Source organism: Mustelus asterias, unplaced genomic scaffold (assembly GCF_964213995.1).
Source record: "Mustelus asterias unplaced genomic scaffold, sMusAst1.hap1.1 HAP1_SCAFFOLD_320, whole genome shotgun sequence".
Classification (NCBI taxonomy): domain Eukaryota; kingdom Metazoa; phylum Chordata; class Chondrichthyes; order Carcharhiniformes; family Triakidae; genus Mustelus; species Mustelus asterias.
This window is the reverse complement of record NW_027590282.1, coordinates 276,913-300,714: the sequence shown is the minus strand read 5'-3', so window position 1 is coordinate 300,714 and position 23,802 is coordinate 276,913.

Sequence of the window (23,802 nt, the reverse complement as noted above, 5' to 3'; positions counted from 1 at the left end):
TGATCCAATGACAAGAAGGCGTTCGACAGACCAGCCCTCTGGGAATGATGGATTAGGTCCCGGACGAGGTGGAGATTATCATGTATACAACGGCCCGGGTCCGTGTAGGACTGGTCAGGGTGGATCATGTGGTCCAGCATGGATCCAAGGCGTGAAGCCTTGGCAAAGATTTTATAATCCGTACTGAGGGGGGAGACAGGGCGCCAGTTCTTTCGGAGGTGTACCTCCCCCTTCTTGGGCAGCAGGGCAATGATGGCCCTGCGCCACGAAAGGGGCATCTCCCCGGTAGCAATGCTCTCCCCCAGGACCCCCGCGTTTTCATTCCCCAGGACGTCCAAGATCGCCCTCAAGAACTCTAATGTCAGCCTGTCCAGCCTCGGGGCCTTGCCCCGACTGAGGCCATTGAGTGCACCGGTCAGCTTGGCCATGGTGGTGGGGGCGTCAAGCCTGCCGACGCCCGCCGGGCTGACCTGCGGCAGGTCCTCCCACAGACGTCTGCGGGCATCCTCGCTGGGCGTATCCGGAGAGAAGAGGAAGGAGGAATAATCCCAGGCAAAGGCCCGGATGCCCTCCTGATCCATGGGAACCGTCGTCAGCCAGCAGCGTAAGGAGCTGCTGACGGTTAGCCTGCCCTTTTTCCAGCGAGTAGAAGAAGGGGGAGCCACGACCTCACATACGCTTCGAGACCTGGCAAGGTGCAGGTCTCGCAGTGCGCCCTTCTTCTCCCTGTACTCCGACCGCAGGGTCGTGTCCGCGTCGGGCTGACTGAGATGTGCCTCCAGGTTGAGCACTCCCTTCTCCAACTTCTCGAGCCTGGATTTCCGCCTCTTTGTCGACCCCCTCGCATACTCCTGACAGAAGGTACGGACGTGAGTCTTGCCCACATCCCACCAGAGCCTCAATGAGGGCAAGCCTCCCCGCTTCCTTCTCCAGCCGGCCCAGAATCGACGGAACGAGTCCAGGAAGGGCTCGTCCTCCAGCAGCGTGTTGTTAAAGTGCCAGTAGGTGGACCCCCACCAGACACAAGACGGCACAAACTCCGCCGACACCAGGCTGTGGTCCGTGCACGACACCAGCCACATGGAGGCCGAAGGCACGCCGGACACGTTCGCCCTCAAAATGTAAAGGCGGTCGATTCTGGACGCTCCGGCTCCAGGCTTCACGTAAGTTAAAGCTCTGGAGCCAGGATGGAGATGTCTCCAGACGTCCACCAAGTCGTGGGTCCCGAGCAGGTCCCGCAACTTCAGCATCGCCGAGGTACGCTGCCAGAGGCCGGTGCGGTCTCGTGCCTCAAGGGTACAGTTGAAATCCCCCCCCCCCCCCCCCGAGGATAATGTATTCGCCCCCCGCGATGGTGTCAAGATGAGCGGACACTTTCTAATAGAAAGTTGTTTGCTGCGGTCCGACGTTTGGGGCGTAGACGTTCAGCAAGTGAATGACCACGCCCCCCTCATGGACCGTCAAGTGCAGCAACCGGCCTGGCACCGGCTCCTTCATCCCCAAGATCTCCGGCTGCTAATGCGGGGCCAACAAGATAGCCATCCCGCTAGAAGCGAGTGTGAGGTGGCTCATGTAGACCCCCTTCGCCACTCCAGGAGCCATTGGGCTTCATCTCCCGGAACGGTGTGGTTTTCCTGCAGGAAACACACCGCATACTTCCCATCACGGAGGACCGAGAAGTTCTGGAACCTGCGGTGTGGCTCACTGCTGCCGTTGATGTTGAGGCTGGCTGTAGTCACCTTCATGTCAGCAGCTTTGTGCCACCGTCACCACTTATCTCAATGTTTGGGGGAGAGCTGGCGCAATACACGCCAGTCCGCTCCCCCCCCCCCCCCGCCTTTGAGCCCGTGGTGGAACTGCAGTACCCAACGCCACTCTGTTCTCACCAGGCCCAACGCGGCATGGGAGAATGCCCGCATGGATCGCATGAGCAGCGCTATGTCCGGCCAGCGGCCGAGGGCTCGCCGGATGATGTCAGGGCGACCGGAATGTCTTTTGAGAAAGGCCTTGAGTTCCCTGGAGAAATGAGGGACGACTCGCTGGGGGGCACGAGGGAGTCCCCCGTCTCGCTCTGGGCAGACTCCGAAAGTGCCTCCGTGCCCAACACCGAGCCGCTAACCTCCTCAGGGGAGTCGCCCCTCGACTCCGAATCCCCCACCGCAGGACGTACGGCGGGCGGCACGGAGCCGCCAACTAGCCCCAACTCCTCCCCGATCCCACCACCAGGATCGGCGGAGAACGGGTTCCCCCGGGCTCAACTTCCCCGGTTTGTAGGTCCCCGTGCGACGGCGACTCACCCACCCCCCTCCCGCCCCGCCCCCTCTGCCCCAGACGCCTGGACACCAAGTCCGGCAAAACCTCCTGATCAAGGTTGGGGACGCCAGCATCCAAGGCCGGGACGGAGAGGACGAGTGGACCATTTGCTCGCCACCGCCGCACGGGGACACGAACATTGGGGTGCTGCCCCAGTCCTCCGGCATAGCAAAAAAGAACTCTGGGTTGAAATTGGCCGGGTGGAACAGAGCCACCGGGGCCCCGCTGCCACCCGGCCTCGGGGAGTCCTTGCCGGAGGACTGAGGCAGCACTTCTTTTCGCTTACACAGCGCCTTGCCCCCCTTCTGGGGTCAAGGCACAAAGACGGGTCAGGGCACGGCAGGAGATGACTCACAAGGGGGGAGAGGCACGCAGACCACAAACTTCAGGGCACACGAGGGGCCGCGCCTCTTTTGGTTGTCGTGCCCTCGGGCAGGGGAGGCTCCACCCCTTTTCGCCTTGCCACGTCCCCCCTGCCTCCCCGTCACGTCCCCCTGAGGTGTCGGTGTTGCCAGCTGTGCCAGCTCGGGGACGCCAACGCCCCCATGCCCGGACCCGGGATCCCGAGCATCCATGGCACCGGGCCCAGCTCTATGCCCCGGATAGCACACGGGCCCGACAGATGGTGGTGGAGGGGGGTGGGGGGCGGGGTGCGCAGGTGGAATCAGAAGCAATACCCGAGCCAGCTGCCGGGGTGACTAGGGTAGTGGGGGCCGGGGTTCCGGTAACCCCCCTTTTTCTTTTTGAACTGCTCGTACTCAGGGTTGTCTGGTCACGCGGAGGATCCGCTCTCCCCCCGCCGGCAGCTGAGGTGGCAGTTGCTGCCGGCGCGGCCTCCCCTCGCGGGGAGGGGGGGGGGGATAGGTGGTAGTCTGTTTGGGGGAGAGGAGGCTGCGGTGCCAGCTGCGGCCGCCTTGGGTTGGTGGTCGGCGGCTTTGGGAGATGGGGCAGTTCTTCCCAATGTGCCCTGCCTCCTTACAGGCATGGCACCGCACACCGTCTGCGGACCAAAAGACCCGGTACGTGGTCACCTCGGGAGGGATACTAAACCCTACCTCCAGGACCTCTTTCCGCGCCAGGCGGACAAATACCTGGCACCGGAAGGAGTAGATATGGCGGAGGGAGGGGTCCCGAAGGCCGAGCGGGATCGGCTGCAACCTGGACCTGACCTCCCCCAGTTGATGGAGGTGGGGGAGGAAGGGCAAACCGGGTAGGAAAGGCGGGATTTTCGATAACTTGATGACAGAAGGCAGAGGGTGGTTGTAGAGGGTTGTTTTTTTGGTCAAACTGGAGGCGCTCTGCCTCAGGGATCGGTGCTGGGTCCACTGTTATTTGTCATTTATATTAATGATTTGGATGAGAATTTAGGAGGCGCTGTTAGTAAGTTTGCAGATGACAACCAAGATTTGTGGAATAGTGGACAGTGAAGAAGGATATCTAGGGTTGCAATGGGATCTTGATCATTTGGGCCAGTGGGCTGATGAATGGCAGATGGAGTTCAATTTAGATAAATATGAGATGATGCATTTTGGTAGATCGAACCAACACAGGACTTACTCAGTTAATGGTAGGGCGTTGTTGAGAGTTGCAGAACAAAGAGTTCTCGGCGTACAGATTCATAGCTCCTTGAAAGTGGAGTCACTGGTGGATAGAGTGGTGAAGAAGGCATTCCACATGTTTGGTTTCATTGGTCAGAACGTTGAATACAGGAGTTGGGACGTCTTGTTGAAGTTATACAAAACATTGCTAAGATCACATTTGGAATACTCTGTATTGTTCTGGTCACCCTGAAGAAGGGAAAGGGTTAATGTTTTTTGTACTCAATGTATTTTGTCCCAAAAAGGTTGAACTTTGTACCTGGAATTTATCACAAACATAACGTTTCCTTGTGGCGAGTCACCCCTTTGTTTATATTGCTCCTGGTAGTAGCATAAGCCATTTGTTCATGTCTTTCATCTTTTACTTTTAGTTGTATAAGCCATTTGTTCTTGGTTTCATCTTTTACTTTTAGTATAAGCCATTTGTTCATGGTTCCCTCGCTTGTTTATATCATTCTGATAAAACAGACAGTTGAATATAGATGTTAGTCTTTCTTTCCCGGAGGCTTGTCTGTAATTTAAGCAGAGGAAGCAGCGACCAAATGGTAGAGTGCGAGAATGGCCGTTTGAAGGAGGACTCTCACTGGGACAGTTGCACTCAGTCACTTCAAAGGAAATGCTGCGGGAAGAGCAGGGGACCAGAGGTGACACCTTGACTGCAACGACCAGGAGAATTGTGCTTTATGACCCACGGATACCTGATTGTCTCTAACCATGATCCAGAGACTATCAGCAGCTGTTAAAGGAACTATAATTTACGAGCAAAGACTGTTAACTGGACTTTGCTTTATGGCTTGTATTGGGAACCCTGATGTATAAATATCCACGCTTCTTGTGTTCAGAGAGAACTTTGGCTTCCACTTTCAAGGGGTCAAGTTCTCCCATAAGCTTGTGAGAATAAAGCCTGACTGTATTTTGATTCATACCAGCCTATAGAGGTATATTTTCCGTCTTCATTTTGGCGCTGAATCCCGGGAAAAATCCCGGATCTGTTTGCGGGACTCTGTTTGCAGGCCCAGGTTGAATGGCCACAACCTGTGTACTGGAATAGAGTTCTTAACCTAATAGGGTGAGTCAAACTACAGTGGGCTGAGCATATGTGATGAGAGTGTGTGAGTGAGAAAGAAACTGTCTGAGTGATCACCGGAGTAGAAGTAAGCTTCATAGTGTAAACGGTGGTACGGAGGGATTTGATCACCCCTGACAGGTAACACCGGACTCTGATAAGAGCGACCTAGGAGTGGGAGAGCGAGAAGGGAGAATAGAAGGCTCCAAGTGGTGAGTATAAAACTTATCTGTATTATGGTGGGATCACAAGCACAAAGACAGTGGGGACTTCCGGAATCCCTGAAAAATGAGTGTATGACTGAGAGGAACAAATTCATTAAACAGATGAGAAAAGGGGGGTGCGTAGTTAACTGTATAATCTACAACCTAAACCCATACAGACATCGGGAAAATTGTGGACAGAGGTATTGCCCACTATACTGATGAGATTAAGAATTACCACAAACCGGACAACCAGATTAACCCCTTATGAATTAATGACAGAATGGGTGATGATGTAGGTTCACTAATAGATGAATTCAGAAGATATGTTTTGGAACGAAGCACCCAACTTAAAGGGATGCGCAAATTGGAAAAAGACAATTCGGAACAAAGAGACACACAGAGAGAGAGAGCTTGAAATGCTCCCTGACGGGCGGGAAGTTGCGTCCAAGTAAAAGCACTACTTGACAAACCTGGGTTCGCCCCTAAATGGGAGGGCCCCTATAAAGTTAAAATTGTGTAGTGTGCTTAATTCACAGATATGCGAGACGGTTGACCTCCAAGCAAACTGAACGGGTTCGCGGGCAGTGGCGTGCGGGCGGTATAGCCTTTGGACCAATGTATAACGGTTGCGCGGGTTATTAGTTAAGTGATAGGATGTATTTCTTGGTGCTTCTCACGACCTTTGCCCTGCTAGTTACGGAGGGGAAGTATAGATGGAATTGTGTAGACTTGAGGATAGAGCATCGCAAGCATGTAACGATGGCTCTGTCTATTGTAACCTTCCGACACATGGAAAAAGTCCCTGGGAGGTAACCCGTAGGGACCATGTTGCTAGCTCTGTTGGAGGGGCGAGGTGATTGGGATCTCCCATGCATGTAATGTGGTGTAACTGGAATTTTTGGTGTTTAGCTGAGGGACCGGGATGGATCTGTACCCGGCAACAGCAGAGAGCTCGGGAGGATATGTACATCAACACGAGATTTGGTCGATCCAAGCAATCATTGTACCAATCCTCTAAAATCAGGCCCCATCCTGTGAACACTTTCATTTATATGTCTCACTTGTATGTATTGCAGTCAAAATTTTGAGCAAGTGCTGGGTCTGCTGACATATTCCCATGCACGAAGAAAAGGGGGGAAAGTCCTTTACTCCCTGTCCCTTTGTCATCTCCGGGAATAGTAGAGGGGATTTCGAATCAGAATGGAACCCAAGATGGGACAAGGAAAGTGACATTTAAAAACCCCATCAGGCATGTTGTGAAAAACCAACAAGGGGGGAGCTGTCTGCTTGGTAAGAAACGGAACCATACTTATTGGCCGTAGCTACTGTACCCAGCAGGTTAATGTCACCAGTGGTGCCTGGGCTTTGGTGGAACAGATTACAATCCATTGCCCCACTGCTGATGTCCTGGTCAGCCTCTCCTCTACTTATATGAGCAGCATGGCTGCATATAACGGTACCTGTTGTGTCTGTGGAAACAATGCCAACCCATGGCTTCCTTGGGATTGAGTAGGATCGTGTTATTTAGCATATGTGGTACCCGATATTCACCATTACACCGACTTACGGGGCCACCCCGAGATCATAGAAATCATAGAAACCCTACAGTGCGGAAGGAGGCCATTCGGCCCATCGAGTCTGCACCGACCACAATCCCACCCAGGCCCTATCCCCACATATTTACTTGCTAATCCCTCTAACCTACGCATCCCAGGACTCTAAGGGGCAATTTTTTTTTTAATCTGGCCAATCAACCTAACCCGCACATCTTTGGACTGTGGGAGGAAACCGGAGCACCCGGAGGAAACCCACGCAGACACGAGGAGAATGTGCAAACTCCACACAGACAGTGACCCGAGCCGGGAATCGAACCCGGGACCCTGGAGCTGTGAAGCAGCAGTGCTAACCACTGTGCTACCGTGCCGCCCCTGCTTAGGACTAAGCGAGCCATTACTGAGACAGAACGGTTCTTCATGATAGCTTTCCCACTTTACGGGACAGCAAAAGCAGCTGAGGAACTTATACATATGGCCTCGACCTTAGAGAGAGTTGCGAATGAAACTAGAGACGGGTTTGAGGAGCTGAGCACAGCCATCTCTGAAGTATCAGCCGAAGTTGTAGCTATCCGGACTGTGGCTTTATAGAACCGATTAACACTTGATTATGTGTTGGCTTTCCAGGGAGGGACGTGCGCTATAATTGGATCTGAATGCTGCACATATATCACAGATGTTTCGGAAAATATAACTCGTTTGGCAGATCATATCAAACGAGTGGCTATGACAATACAAGGTGAAGGGAGCCAATATCAGAATTATAACACTCCGGGATGGCTGGGGCAATGGTTTGGGTTGTGGGGATCATACTTGATGCATGGGTTAATTGTATTAATTGTCATTCTTATTGCATGTTGCATTTATATGACATTATTGAACAAACAGCCTGAATTATGCCGAGTGCAAGTGTACAGGCAGAAGGGGCAGACTTCCTGATGAAGGAGGTAAGCCCATATGTATTGGTAACATTTGGCTCTGAGTTGGTCATGGGGCCATGTTTGCACTTGGCCTCTGACCAAAAGGGGGGATTGAAGAAGGGAAAGGGTTAATGATTTTTGCACTCAATGTATTTTGTACCAAAAAGGTTGAACTTTGTACCTGGAATTTATCACAAACATAACGTTTCCTTGTGGCGAGTCACCCCTTTGTTTATATTGCTCCTGGTAGTAGCATAAGCCATTTGTTCATGTCTTTCATCTTTTACTTTTAGTTGTATAAGCCATTTGTTCTTGGTTTCATCTTTTACTTTTAGTATAAGCCATTTGTTCATGGTTCCCTCGCTTGATTATATCATTCTGATAAAACAGACAGTTGAATATAGATGTTAGTCTTTCTTTCCCGGAGGCTTGTCTGTGATTTAAGCAGAGGAAGCAGCGACCAAATGGTAGAGTGCGAGAATGGCCGTTTGAAGGAGGACTCCCACTGGGACAGTTGCACTCAGTCACTCAGTCACTTCAAAGGAAACGCTGCGGGAAGAGCAGGGGACCAGAGGTGACACCTTGACTGCAACGACCAGTGGAATTGTGCGTTATGACCCAAGGATACCTGATGGTCTCTAACCATGATCCAGAGACTATCAGAAGCTGTTAAAGGAACTATAATTTACGATCAAGGACTGTTAACTGGACTTTGCTTTATGGCTTGTATTGGGAACCTTGATGTATAAATATCCACGCTTCTTGTGTTCAGAGAGAACTTTGGCTTCCGCTTTCAAGGGGTCAAGTTCTCCCATAAGCTTGTGAGAGTAAAGCCTGACTGTATTTTGACTCATACTAGCCTATAGAGGTATATTTTCCGACTTCAACCCGATTATAGAAAGGATATTATTAAACTAGAAAGTGCGCAGAAAATAATTACTGGGATGCTACAGGGTCTTGATGGTTTGTGTTATAATGAGAGGGTGGATAGTGTGGGACTTTTGTCCCTTGAGTTGGCTTAGGGGTGGTCTTATAGAGGTCTATAAAATAATGAGGGCATGAATTTAGCAGCGTATAGAATCTTAGTTAGGCCGCAGTTAGAATATAGTGTTCAGTTCTGATCGACACACTACCAGAAAGATGTGGAGGCTTTGGAAAAGTTTCAGAATATATTTACCAGGATGTTGCCTGGTATGGAGGGTATTAGCTATGAGGAGAGGTTGGAGAAACATGGTTTGTTCTCACGGGAACGACGGAGGTTAAGTGACGACCTGATAGAAGACTACAAAATTATGAGGGGCATGGACAGAGCGGATAGTCAGAAGCTTTTTCCCAGTGTGGAAGAGTCAATTACTAGGGGGCACAGGTTTGAGGTGCGAGGGGCAAGGTTTAAAGGAGATGTATGAGGCAAGTTTTTTACACAGAGGGTGGTGGGTGCCTGGAACTAACTGCCGGGGGAGGTAGTGGAAGCAGATACGATAGTGAGTTTTATGGAGCGTCTGGACAAATACATGAATAGGATGGGAACAGAGGGAAATGGTCCCCGGAAGGGTAGGCGGTTTTAGTTCAGTCGGGCAGAATGGTCGGTGCACGCTTGGAGGGCCGAAGGGTGTTCCTGTGCTGTAATTTTCTTTGTTCTTTGATATGCTAATCAACATCTTTTCCAAAAGGGAGGGGAGTCTAAAACTAGAGGACATAGACTTAAGGTGAGATGAGAGAGGGTCCAGAGGCAATTCTTTTCACACAGAGGGTGGTGAGGAATTGGAACAAGCTGCCAGAGGTCGTAGTCGTGGCGGGTACAATTTAAACATTTATATTGGTAAGATTTGTATAGAGCGATGTGGGCCAAACGCAGACAATTGGTACTCGCTTAATGGTAAAATCTGGGCATCATGTACAAATTGGGCCAAAGGGCCTGTTTCCATGCTGTAAACCTCTATGACTCTACCCTGCTGAGTACTGTCAGAACTGTCTGAGTTTGAATTAGATCACTTCTCATTCTTCCAAAGTGCACAAAATAAAAGCCCAGTTTATTTAATCTTTCCTCAGGGGACACTCCCTCCATCCCAAGAATTAATGCAGTGAAACGTCATTGAAGTCTCTCGATGAAAATAATATTTTTCGTTATGTCAGAGGATAAAACTGTACAGAACACTCCGTGTGTGGTTTCACCACTAATTCAGCCTCTCCACATCCCCTTGAAAAGTCTACATCCTCCTCACAACTCACACGTCCACCTGCTTTGAAGTCATGTCCAAAATGGGAAATATTGCATTTAATCCCAAACGTCCAAATCAATGATATGGATTGAGAATAGCTGGGCTCCCGCGGACTGATCCTTGTGATAAGCCGCTAGTCACAGCCTGCCACCCTGAAAATGACCCATTTGTACCTAAGCTCTGTTTTCTGTCCGTCAACCATTTCTCAATCCATGCCAGTATATTCCAAAGCTGTGTAGGTTAGGTGGTTTAAGGTAAATGCATGGGGTTACGGGGATAGGGCTGGGGCAAGGGCCTTGGTAAGATACTGTGTCAGAGAGTCAGTGGGACTCGATGGGCCGAATGGTCTCCTTCTGCTCTGCAAGGATTCAGTGACTCTACTATTAAGATCCCCTGGTCATTTCAAGCTTCCAGCTAAAATGCTGACAATGCTGCCTATTTCTGTGCACTTTGGCAAACGTTCTGTCTCATCACCGGACGACACGGTGGCACAGTGTTTAGCACTGCTGACTCACAGCGCCAGGGACCTGGGTTCGATACCCGGCCTTGAGTGATTCTGTGTGGAGCTTGCGTGTTGGCTAAATTGCCCCTTAGTGTCAGGGGGATTCGGGCGTGGGTGGGATTCTTGTCGGGGCAGGCATGTTGGGCTGAATGGCCTCATTCTGCAGTGTAGGAATTCTATGACTCTTGGATCTTAAATGGTTGATAAATAGTGAAACTGAGACACAAACTGGGGCTTTGCAGCAGCAGACAGAATGGGCATCATTGCATCCTGCAGGGATTTTTATTACAGAATCAATTTCAGAAAATTTACAACTCAAAATTCACAACAGCAAAGTGTGGGATTGCAAACTTGGAATGATTAGCCCAGGACGAAAGTTTAAAAGCTACAGATTGACATTCAGAAACAAGAGATGGCCTCACGTCTTCAATTCTGCGATTGTCTGGCATCTCCTGCTCTGAATATTACAACGTCTTTGCCCCCTTCATGCGTCTGGAGACTTTGAAAGTTACTCAGACATTGTTAAAACGTTCCGTTATCTCGGGGCATTTCCTGTGAAATACTCACCTTCTGCAAAGAAACACAATCTAATTGACGCTTTCTGACACAATCTGAATCTCCTTTCAAACAACCTCCCAACCCCACTGTGCAGGATGCAGGAGTGTCACCTTTTGTCACATTCCCCAACACAACTGTTGACACATTTTCGGGACAGGAAAAGTAGATTCAACTGACAGATTCTGTGCCCCAGGTTGAATCTTTAAGATGTAAAAAATGAACTGAAAGCCCAGGTCTCTCTCTGTTCCTGCAACTATTTTAGCATTGACACATTGATTTTAAATTGCTTCTCATGTGTGTAAAATATCATCTATCAACTTCAGGTTTGAACCTTAATATGCGACTGAGCATCAACTGTGAAATATAGAAGGGAGTTCCAATCTAATATCACACCTGATGTGGCCAAATGTTCCTGAATTTCACTCCAAAAAGTCTAAAACCCTAAACATTGTCTAAAATCCAATGTCCCCCAAGTCCTGAGGTCGCCAACCAGCAGGAAAAGTTGTTCTTTATCAGTCCTCTCCATTTCCCTTATTGTAGAATCATAGAATTATCTTGAAATGTTTGTTCAATTCATTCCGTAGCCTAAATTCCAGCGTCTGAGTAAAACTTCAACGGCACTTTTCAAGAAACAATCCCAAACCAAATACAGAATGGGTTCAATATTGAGAAAAGTTCCCTCTGCTGTGTCCAGGGAATTTTAAATTGAAGATTTTCATTTCTGGGAAAACAGAACTCACGTAAAACAGCATCCCAGTGTGGAATTTAAACTCTTGTTAATTTCAGTCATGGGGAGAGAGATGGAGCGAGAGGGAGAGATACAGATAGAGAGGCAGAGAGACACAGAAACAGGATGGGATAGTGCTGTACATGTTTCAGAGCTGACACTGAGACACACACGAGATGTACAGTCACAGACCAGAGTGAATCATTCTCTGTTACCTGCAGTGTCCGGGACATGGACAGAAGATGAGAGGCAAACACATACAACAAAGAAGAAGGGAAAGGGTTAATGTTTGTGTACTCAATGTATTTTGTACCTGGAATGTATCACAAACATATCCCTTCCTTATAGCTAATCTCCCCTTTCTTTATATTGCTCCTGGTAGTAGTATAAGCATTTTTTCATAGTTTCATCTTTAACTTTTAAAAGTATAAGCCGTTTCTTCATGGTTCCCACGCTTGTTTATGTCATTCTGATCAAAACAGACAGTTAAATGTAAATGTTGGGTTGTAAGTCTTACTTTTCCCGTAGGCTTGCGTGTGATTTAAACAAAGGAAGCAGTTACCAAATGGTAGAGTGCGAGAATGGCCGCTTGAAGGAGGACTCCCACTGGGACATCTGTGATCGCACACAGTCACTTCAAAAGAAAAGCCCGAGAAGAGCAGTGGACCGGAGGTTGCATCTTGACTCCAACTACCAGGATAATTGTGCTTTCTGACCCAAGGATACCAGATACACTCTGGTTTATTGTTAGAAACAATCAGAAGCTGTTAAAGGAAGTAAAATGTATGATCAAGGACTGTTAACTGGTCTTTGCTTCACGACTTGTATTGGGAACCCTGATGCATAAATGTCCATGCTTCTTGGGTTCAAGGAGAGCTCTGGCGGTCCGCTTTCAGGAGTCAGATTCTCCCACAAGCTTGTGAGAAAAAAGCCTTGCTGTGTTTTGACTCAAACTAAGTCTCAGAGGTAATTTCTTTTACCTACAACAAATTGGTGCCGAAACCCGGGAAGAGTACCCGGGAGTTGTTTGCAGGCTCAGGTTGATTGGCCACAATTTGGGTAATGTAATAGGATTATGAGTCTGATGGGATGAGTCAAACTACAGTAGGTGATGAGAGTCTGTGATGAGAGTTTGTGATGAGAGTCTGTGAGAGTGAAAGACATGTAAACTGAACACATACGGACAAGGAGGCATCTGTCTCTATACCCTGCCTTAGACTGAATGTTAAGAGGGGAAATCCCCCACGCTGAAGTCAGGATTTTGAAGTGGGTATAGAGACTGGAAAGATGCCTGTGGGGTGATGTTCAGATGTGAGTAAGAGAGAGAGAGGCTGTCTGAGTGATCACCGGAGTAGAAGCCGGCTTAATGGTGTAAGCTTCATAATGTAAGTGGTGGTATGGAGGAATGTGATCACCCCTGACAGGTAACAGCGGACTCTGAGAAGAGCGACCTAGGAGTGGGAGAGCGAGAAGGGGAAATAGAAGGCTCCAGGTGGTGAGTGTAAAAATTATCTGTGTTATGGCGGGATCACAAGGACAGTGGGGACCCCCAGGATCTCTGATGAATGAATATATGACTGAGAGGGATAAACGTATTAAACAGATGATAAAAGTGGGTTGAAACTTATCCTACCCTCTCGGCCAACAGCATAAGTGGTTGGATAAAGAAAAGTGAAACAAGACAAAGAAAATAGGAGTATTGTTAATACGTCAGTTAGCTGGACGAATTGAGCAAGTCGTCACCTCTACTAAGAAGTGGAGTGAGGATAAAGAAAGGATTATGGAGTTAGAATCCAGAGTAAGGGAACTGGAGAAACAAAACCAAGTATTCGGAGAAAAGCAATGCAGAGGGGAAACCGTTCCTCTACCTCCTTATGAGTCCACACAACAGGAACTATACGCTCTTCCAGAGGAGTGGGAAGCGCTAGAACATAACTTAGCGCCCGTAGCCTGAGGGGGAACAGATGCGCAGCAAAAGTAAATCAGAAACCATTCACCCCAGGTGAGAGACTGCAGATAATGGCTTCCCTGGGTAAATGGCAACCTAGAAGCGCAAACACTAAATTCTGGGAAGAATTAGACACAATCTGGGTAGGACACCTATTCCACCTGAGAGACGTACACCAGCTGGTAAGGGCACCTTGTCCAGCGGGTAAGTGGAGACAGGTAGCAGGTGGACCCGCCGCTCCTCCAGCACAGAGAGTGGTCGGGAATGCTCCTATTAACTGGAGCAGAATAACCAGAACGAAACAGCTAAAAGGGGAAGGAGCTTCTGAATATGGGGGATGGTTGTTCCAGGTATATCAGGAGTGCTCCGGACAAGGAAACCCAGGTCGAGGAGATCAATTGTTCAGCCAGGCTTTTAAGGATGAATTCTTTAGCGTTCACCAAAGAATCCTTCAAATGGGAATTCTCAGTACCCCGAACTATGATGAGTTGGTAGAATGGGAGGTGGAGGTGGATAGGAGAAATCTTAGTTTTTGTATTTCAGTGTGTTTGTGTGATCTGGTTGCTAGTCGAATTTAGGTGGTTGTTGTTATATTAGATTGAGTGCAGGAATTGTTGAAGCCTTTGTTTAACATAGAACATAGAACAGTACAGCATAGAACAGGCCCTTCGGCCCACGATGTTGTGCCAAGCTTTGTCTGAAACCCAGATCAAGCTATTTCCTACCAATCATCCTGAAGTGCTCCATGTGCCGATCCAATAGCTTCTTAAATGTTCCGAAAGTTTCTGACTCCACTATCCCTGCAGGCAGTCCATTCCACACCCCAACCACTCTCTGAGTAAAAAACCTACCTCGGAAATCCTTCGTATATCTCCCACCATGAACCCTATAGTTATGCCCCCTAGTTACCACTCCAATCACCCGAGGAAATAGTCTCTGAACGTTCACTCTATCTATCCCCCTCATCATCTTATAAACCTCTATCAAGTCTCCTCTCAACCTCCTCCGCTCCAAAGAGAAAAGCCCAACTTCCCTCAAACTTTCCTCATAAGACCTACTGTTCAAACCAGGCAGCATCCTGGTAAATCTCCTTTGCACTCTTTCCATTGACTCCACATCCTTCTCATAGTGAAGTGACCAGAACCTCACGCAATATTCAAAATGTGGTCTCACCAAGGTCCTATACAATTGCAGCATAACCCCACGGCTCTTAAACTCAAACCCCCGTTAATGAACGCCAACACACTACAGGCCTTCTGCAAGGCTCTATCCACTTGACTGGCAACCTTCAGAGAACTGTGGATATGAACCCCAAGATTTCTCTGTTCCTCCACATTCTTCAGGACCCTACCTTTGACCCTGTAATCCACATTCAAATTTGTCCTATCAAAATGAATCACTTCGCATTCATCAGGGTTCAACTCCATTTGCCATTTTACAGCCCAGCTCTGCATTGTATCTATATCTCTTTGCAGCCTAAAACAACCCTCCATCTCATCCACTACTCCTCTAATTTTGGTGTCCTCAGCAAATGTACTGATCCACGCTTCAGCCCCCTCCTCCATGTCATTTATAGAAATTACAAAGAGAAGAGGACCAAACACTGATCCCTCTGGTACTCCGCTGGTAACCGGTTTCCAGTCTGAAAATTTTCCATCCACCACCACCTTCTGTCGTCTGTTAGATAGCCAGTTATATGCAATCGGACACACTTCCCTCTATCGCACACGTCCTTACTTTCTTCATAAGGCGACCATGGGGGACTTTATCAAACGCCTTACTAAAATCTATGTATATGACATCAACTGCACTGCCTTCATCAACACACTTAGTTACCTCCTCAAAGACTTCTATCAAATTGAGAGGCAAGACTTGCCCTTCACGAATCCGTGCTGACTATCCCGGATTAAGCTGCATCTTTCTAAATGGTCGTAAATCCTATCCCTAAGGACCTTTTCCATCAACTTACCGAACACCGAAGTAAGACTAACCGGCCTATAACTAGCAGGGTCATTTCTATTCCCTTTATGAAACAGAGGAACAACATTCGCCACTCTCCAGTCCTCTGGCACCATCCCCGTGGACAGTGAGGACCCAAAGACCAATGCCAAAGGCTCTGCTATCTCATCCCTTGCCTCCCAAAGAATCCTAGGGTATAATTCATCAGGCACAGGGGACTTATCAACCTACAGTTTATTCAAAATTGCTAGTACATCGTCCCTCTGAACATCTACTTCCTCCAGCCTATAAGCCTGTGACACCCTCTCTTGCTCAAAAACATGACCCCTCTCCTTGGTGAACAACGAAGAAAAGTATTCATTCATCACCTCTCCTGTCTTTTCTGACTCCATGCACAGATACCCACTGCCGTCCTTGACCGGCCCCAACCTCACCCTGGCCATTCTTTTATTCCTCACATAAGAATAAACAGCCTTCGGGTTTTCCTTGATCCGACCCGCCAAGGACTTCTCATGCCCCCTCCTAACTCTCCTAAGCCCCTTTTTCAGCTCATTTCTTGCTAACTTGTAACCCTCCATCGAGCCAACTGAACCTTGTTTTCTCAACCTTACATACGCTTCCTTCTTCCTCTTGACAAGTCATCCAATCTCTTTTGTGAACCATGGTTCCCTCACTTGGCCAATTCCTTCCTGCCTGACAGGGTCATACCTATCAAGGACACGCAGTATTTGTTCCTTGAAAAAGTTCCATTTATCATTAGTGCCTTTCCCTGACAATTTCTGTTACCATCCTATGCTTCCTACTTCCTGTCTAATCGCATCATAATTACCTCTCCCCCAATTGTAAGCTATGCCCCTGTCGGATGGCCCTATCCCTCTCCATTGCAATAATGAAAGAAACCAAATTGTGGTCACTATCTCCAAAGTGCTCTCCCACAACCAAATCCAACACTTGGCCCGAATCATTTCCCATTACCAAATCCAATGTGGCCCCACCTCTTGTCGGAAACCGTCTTGCACAAAGTGCGCAAAAACAGCCCCATCCGAACTATTCGACTTATGAAGGTTCCAATCAATATTCGGAAAGTTAAAGTCCCCCATGACAACTACCTTGTGACCTCCACACCTATCCAAAATCTGCTTCGCAATTTCTTCCTCCACATTTCGATTACTATTTGGAGGCCTATAGTAAACTCCTAACAACGTGACCGCTCCTTTCCTATTCCTAACCTCAGCCCATATTACCTCTGTCGGCAGATCCCCTTCAAAATGCCTTGCTGCAGCCGTTAAACTCTCCTTGATTAACAATGCCACTTCTCCACCTCTTTTACCACCTTCCCTACACTTACTGAAACGTTTATACCCCGGAACTTCCAACAATCATTCCTGTCCTTATTCGACCCATGTCTCCGTAATGGCCACAGCATCATAGTCCCAAGTGCCAATCCACACCCCAAGTTCACCTACCTTATTGCAGATGCTCCTTGCATTGAAGTAGACTCACTTCAACCCACCTTCTTGTCTGCTGGTACCCACCTTTGACCTTGATACCCTTCCCAGTACCTCACTACACCCACTGACCTCCTGACTACAACTCCTTTTCCCATCCCCCTGAGAAATTATTTTAAACCACGCCCTCGCACCCCCCCCCCCCCCCACACACCCGGAGAGCCGGAGCACATTTCCCTTCCAGGATATTGGTGTCCCTGTGGTTCAGGTGCAACCCGTCCTGTTGGTATAGGTCCCACCTTCCCCAGAAAGTGTTCCAATTATCCACATATCTGAAACCCTCCCTCCTACACCATCCCTGCAACCACATGTTTAACTGCACTCTCTCCCTGTTCCTCAACTCGCTATCAAGTGGCACAGGCAACATACCAGAGATGACAACATGGTTTGTCTTGGCTCTCAGCTTCCACCCTAGCTCCCTAAATTCCTGTTTTAAATCCCCGTCTCTTCTCTTGCCTATGTCTTTGGTGCCGATGTGCACCACGACTTGTGACTGTTCACCTTCCCCCTTTAGAATCCTGAAGACACGGTCCGAGATGTCATGGACCCTGCCATCCGGGAGGCAATATACCATCCGTGAGTCTCTCGTGTTGCCACAGAACCTCCTATCTGTCCCTCGAACAAATGAGTCCCCAATAACTGTAGCTCTACCGCTCTCCCCCTTACCCTTCTCAGCCACAGGGACGGACTCAGTGCTGGGGATCTGGTCACTGTGGCTTAACATTGGTAGGTCGTCTCCCTCACCTGTATCCAAAGCAGAATACTTGTTGCTAAGGGAAACGACCACAGGTGATCCCCGCACCAACTGCTTCCTCCCAGCCCCTCTCACTGTCACCCATCTATTTTCATTCCCTGGAGTAACTATATCCCTGAAGCTTGTGTCTATGGCCTTCGCTGCCTCCCTAATGATCCCAACCTCATCCAACTCCAACTCCAGTTCCCTAACTCAGTCTTGGAGGAGCTGCAAATGGGTGCACTTCCCACAGGAGTAATGAGCAGGGACACTGACGGCGTCCCTCCCCTCAAACATTCTGCAGGAGGAACATTGCACTGCCTTCACTTCCATCCCCTCCATACAACATACTGCTACAAAGAAGAAAAATAATTGCTCCAATGGCACACTGAACTTTTTTCCCCCTTCCTCAGAATCCAGTGGGAATGAACTAAGATGTGAAATTGAAGGGTAACAGAATGAATTTAACCTGTCCTGTCTCGCCCGTTTCCGCCTAAGCCCGAGGAGCCAAGACCCTGACAGCTGTCACTCTGTTCCCGCTCACTCCACTGCCCGCTAACGACGCTCCCCGCTGGATACTGCGGCCTGTTTTTTAAACCTCCCGTGCACTTAAAAAAAACTACACGCCTTCCCAGATTGCCCCGCGGGCGGCCTACTTCCGCTTTTCTAAAACGAGCCTAAACTTCTAAAAACCTGAACACTTGAAAACCTGCGAAAAAGTAAGTAAAATATTCACTGTCTTACCCTCTTTAGCTGTACTCGCAAAACGCTCCTCTCTCCCTTGCTCCGGTGGAACAAAGAGTTCGTTTGTTCTTGTGGAGTGTTTATTGCGGGTAATAAATGACCTTAGTTTAGCCTCAGGAGAGCTGGGGAGGTGTGAAGACTATTAAAGAATTAAAGTGATAAGATTTCTTGAATTTACTTCTGTTTTGAGTTTAATTTCTGTTTGGAAGAAAGAAGAATAAAAGTGACTGTCTTAATCCAAGTTCCGTATTCTTTTAAATGTTTTACTTCCATCTCAGTTTAAGATGTTAAGTTTGAATGAGTGTTGGAAGCTTCCATGTGTGTCTATGCGTGTGTTTAACACAGTTGTTTGCTTTGATGTTTTGATGTTCTTCCCTGCTGTGATTTTACAGCAGTGGGTTTGATACAGAGTTTAAATAAGGATTCGAACGTAAATTGAAATTTCAAAATCGAAGTACATAAATTGAAGTTGGAAATAGCCAATTTGAATTTTGATTAAACCTGTGTTTGAATTATGTTAAGAAAGGATTTGAATCTTGGAGGGAACCATGTGCTCTCTCCTTTGTCTTAAATTGAAGATTATGAGAGAGTTAGTTGAGAAATTGGCAGAAGATATTCAGTAATTTTATGGAAAAGTAGATAAGCAAGAACAAAAGAATGAGGTAAATGTACTGTCTATGTGTTAGTTTAAAATATATTAAGTTAGTGAATTTATTTGTAATTCTGCTTATTTCAAGTTCCAGCAGGAGATTAATCAATTAAATCTTAGTTGCCAATGCAAATTGCCCATTTAGGATTCAGTATTAAGATCCGCAGGATATAGTGATTTACGAATGTCTAATAGTTTAAAATTCTGTAACCTGGTTAAAATTATGTACTGCCGTTGGATTTTATGTGCTATCTATTGTTCAAAGTTTGCCAAATATTGAGCACTGTCAAGATTGAAATCTAGCCAGTTAAAATCAAACCAAAATGTCACTGACTAATTAAGTAGTATGTATTGTACCTACTTTGGTTTTGATTTGGCGCCTGTTGTTTTCCTCGAGTACGTGGTTTTTGATCTGAACCTCAGTTTAAAATTGGAAACGGCTAGGATTAAAAGGGTTTGGATATCACAGTCATGATGTATAAAGTGGTATGATATAACTGCCGCTTGATTATTTTTATTATACAGTATAGCACTGCGATATGGACCCGAGAATAAAATCAAATCCTGAAAAGCCTTCACCAATTTTGTATAATACAGTTACATATTATATGTTGTGTATTGATAAAACATAATTCTGTAGGAGCTTCCTGTTTTCCTCGCTATGCAAATGATTAAATTAGATATAGTTTAATAGTACATCATATAAAGATTGGAACTGTATGGCATGTGATTTAATGGGGAATGCGATGTCTTTTGATAAGGTTATATACAAATGAATGGATGTCCCACTGCAGCCAAAAAGCCAGTGAAAAGTATTATTTAATTCACATGAAGCTTTCTATGGAAGGGGTGTGTGTAGTTAACTGTATAATGTACTAGCGAAAGCCATGCAGATATCGGGAAATTGTGGACAGAGATATTGCCCACTATACTGTTGAGGTTAAGAGTTACCACAAGCTGGACAACCGGATTAACCCCCTATGAATTAATGACAGAATGGGCGATGATGTAGGTTCACTAAAAGGTGTATTCAGGAGATACATTTTGGAACTAAGCACCCAACTAAAAGGGATGCGCAAATTGGTAAAAGACATTCCGGAACAAAGAGACACAGAGAGAGAGAGAGAGAGAGCTTGAAATGCTCCCTGATGGGCGGGAAGTTTCGTCCTAGTAAAAGCATTACTTGAAACCTGGGTTTGCCCCTAAATGAAAGGGCCCCTATGAGGTTAAAATTGTGTAGTGTGATTAATTCACAGATATGCGAGATGGTTGACCTCCAAGCAAGCTGTATGGGTTCGCGGGCAGTGGCACGCAGGCGGTATAGCCTTTGGACCATTTTATAACAGTCACGCGGGTTATTAGTGAAGTGATAGGATGATTTTTTTGCTCATTCTCACGACTCTTGCCCTGCTAGTTACGGAGGGGAAATATAGGTGGAATTGTGTAGACTTGGGGGCAGAGCATCGCAAGCATATGTGTAACGATGATTCTGTCTCTTGTAACCTTCCGACACATGGAATAAGTCCCTGGGAGGTAACCCGTAGGGACCGCGGCTTGGGATTCCTTGACCATTCCATGTTGCCAACTCTGTTGGAGGGGCGAGGTGATTGGGGTCTCCCATGCAATATAACGTGGTGAAACTGGAATGTTTGGTGTTTAGCTGAGGAACCGGGATGGACGTGTACCCGGCATCAGCGGAGGGCTCGGGAGGATGTGTACATCAATACGAGATTTGGTCGATCCAATCGCACATTGTCCCAATCCTCTAAAATCCGACCCTATCACATTAACACTTTCGTGTATATGTGTATATTTATTTATTACAGTCAAGTTTTGAGCAGGTGCTGGGTCTGCTTACATATTCCCATGCACAAAGGAAAGGGGGGAAAGTCCTTAATTCCCTGTCCCTTTGTCAACTCCGGGAATGGCAGAGAGGATTTTGAATCAGAATGGAACCCAAGACGGGTCAAGGAAATTGACATTTAAAACCCCGTAAGAAGTTTAACAACACCAGGTTAAAGTCCAACAGGTTTATTTGGTAGCAAAAGCCACACAGGCTTTCGGAGCTTGTTGTCACATAAACCTGTTGGACTTTAACCTGGTGTTGTTAAACTTCTTACTGTGTTTACCCCAGTCCAACACCGGCATCTCCACATCACTTAAAGCTCCATCAGGCATGTTGTGAAAAACTAACAAGGGCGGGATCTATCTGCATCGAAGGAATCGGAACCATACTTGTTGGCTGTAGCTACTGTACCCAGAAGGTTAATGTCACCAGTGGTGCCTGGGCTTTGGTGCAACAGATTACAATCCATTGCCCCACTGCTGATGTCCTGGTCAGCCTCTCCTCTCCTTATTTGAGCAGCATGACTACATATAATGGTACCTGTTTTGTGTGTGGAAACAATGCCTACCCATGGCTTTCTTGGGATTGGGTAGGATTGTGTTATTTGGCACATGTGGTACCCTATATTCACCATTAGTGAGACAGAACGGTTCTTTATGATAGCTTTCCCACTTTACGGGACAGCAAAAGCAGCTGAGGAACTTATACATATGGCCTCGACCTTAGAGAGATTGTAAATTAAAAGAGAGACGGTTCGAAGAGGTGTGCACAGCCTTCTCTGAAGTATCAGCCGAAGTTGTAGCTATCCGGACTGTTGCTTACAGAACGGATTGATACTTGATTATGTGTTGGCTTTCCAGGGAGGAACGTGCGCTATAATTGAATCCGAATGCCGCACTTATATACCAGATGTTTTGGAAAATATAACTCGTTTGACAGATCATATCAAACGAGTGGCTCCCTTCACATTGTATTGTCATCGCCACTCGTTTGACAGATCATATCAAACGAGTGGCGATGACAATACAAGGTGAAGGGAGCCACTATCGCAATTATAACGCTCTGGGATGGCTGGGGCAATGGTTTGGGTCGTGGGGATCATATTTGATGCATGGGTTGATTGTATTAATTGTCATTGTTATTGCTTGTTGACATTATTGAACGAACAGCCCAAATTATGCTGAGTGCAAGTGTACAGGCAGAAGGGGCAGGCTTCCTGACGAAGGAGGTGGGTCCATATATGTTGGTAACCTTTGGTTCTGAATTGGTCATGGGGCCATGCTTGAACTTGTCCCCGACCAAAAGTGGGGATTGAAGAAGGGAAAGGGTTACTGTTTTTTGTACTCAATGTATTTTGTACCTAAAAGGTTAATGTATTTTATAGATAAAAGGTTGAACTTTGTACTTAGAATGTATCACAAGCATAACCCTTCATTATGGCTAATCTCGCCTTTGTTTATATTGCTCCTGGTAGTAGTATAAGCCATTTGTTCATTGTTTCATCTGTAACTTTTAGTCGTATAAGCCATCTGTTCGTGGTTCCCTCACTTGTTTATGTCATTCTGATAAAAGCAGACAGTTAAATGTAAATGTTGGGTTGTAATTCTTACTTTTCCCGTAGGCTTGTGTGTGATTTAAACAAAGGAAGCAGCTGCCAAATGGTAGAGTGCGAGAATGGCCGTTTGAAGGAGGACTCCCACTGGGACAGCTGCGATCGCACACAGTCACTTCAAAGGAAAAGCCGCGGGAAAAGCAGGGGACTGGAGGTTGCATCTTGACTACAACTATCAGGAGAATTATGCTTTATGACCCAAGGATACCAGATACACCCTGGTTTATGGTTAGAGACTATTCAAAGATGTGCGGGTTAGGTTTATTGGCCAGGTGAAAAATTGCCCCTTCGAGTCCTGAGATGCGTAGATTAGCGGGTAAATATGTGGGGGTAGGGCCTGGGTGGGATTATGGTCGGTGCAGACTCGATGGGCCGAATGGCCTCCTTCTGCACTGTAGGGTTTCTCGGATTTCTATGATCAGAAGCTGTTAAAGGAACTATAATTTATGATCAAGGACTGTTAATTGGACTTTGCTTCATGACTTGTATTGGGAACCCTTATGCATAAATGTCCACGCTTCTTGTGTTCAAAGAGAGCTCTGGCGGTCCGCTTTCTGGAGTCAGGTTCTCCCACAAGCTTGTGAGAATAAAGCCTACTCTATTTTGACTCATACCAGCCTCTGAGTTATTTTTTACCTACTACAAGGAGATTATGGTTGGAGAAGATAAAGCCGAGTGTGTGACTTATTAACAGATTGGTCGATGTCAAAACATCTCCTGGGAAATTTGAAGAGTGCATTCGGACGGACACTTGCCTCAAGCAAGGGATATTCAATACAAAGTTGAATAGTCAAACCAAAATATCACAAAACAGCAACGGTACTATATGCAATTCGTCTTAATGTCGAAGAAGACTAAGTATGACTTAAAAAAGGTGTGTTAGAGCCGGTAACACAGTGTCTGTGCAACCTTCATTGCAGCGTCCACGAAACCATTAGTTCAGTTCATATTTGCAGTAACTTTAAAGCATAAACATTTTCACTGTTGTGTGCTGATCAATATCTCTTTCCGTCATTGAAGGTTTGTTTGCTTGGTTATCAGGTGGGAAGGAAATCAACAAGATTGATCTTGATCAAGCATACTTACTGATGAGTGTGGCCACTGAATTTCAACTATTGATTTGCATCATTACTCATCAGTG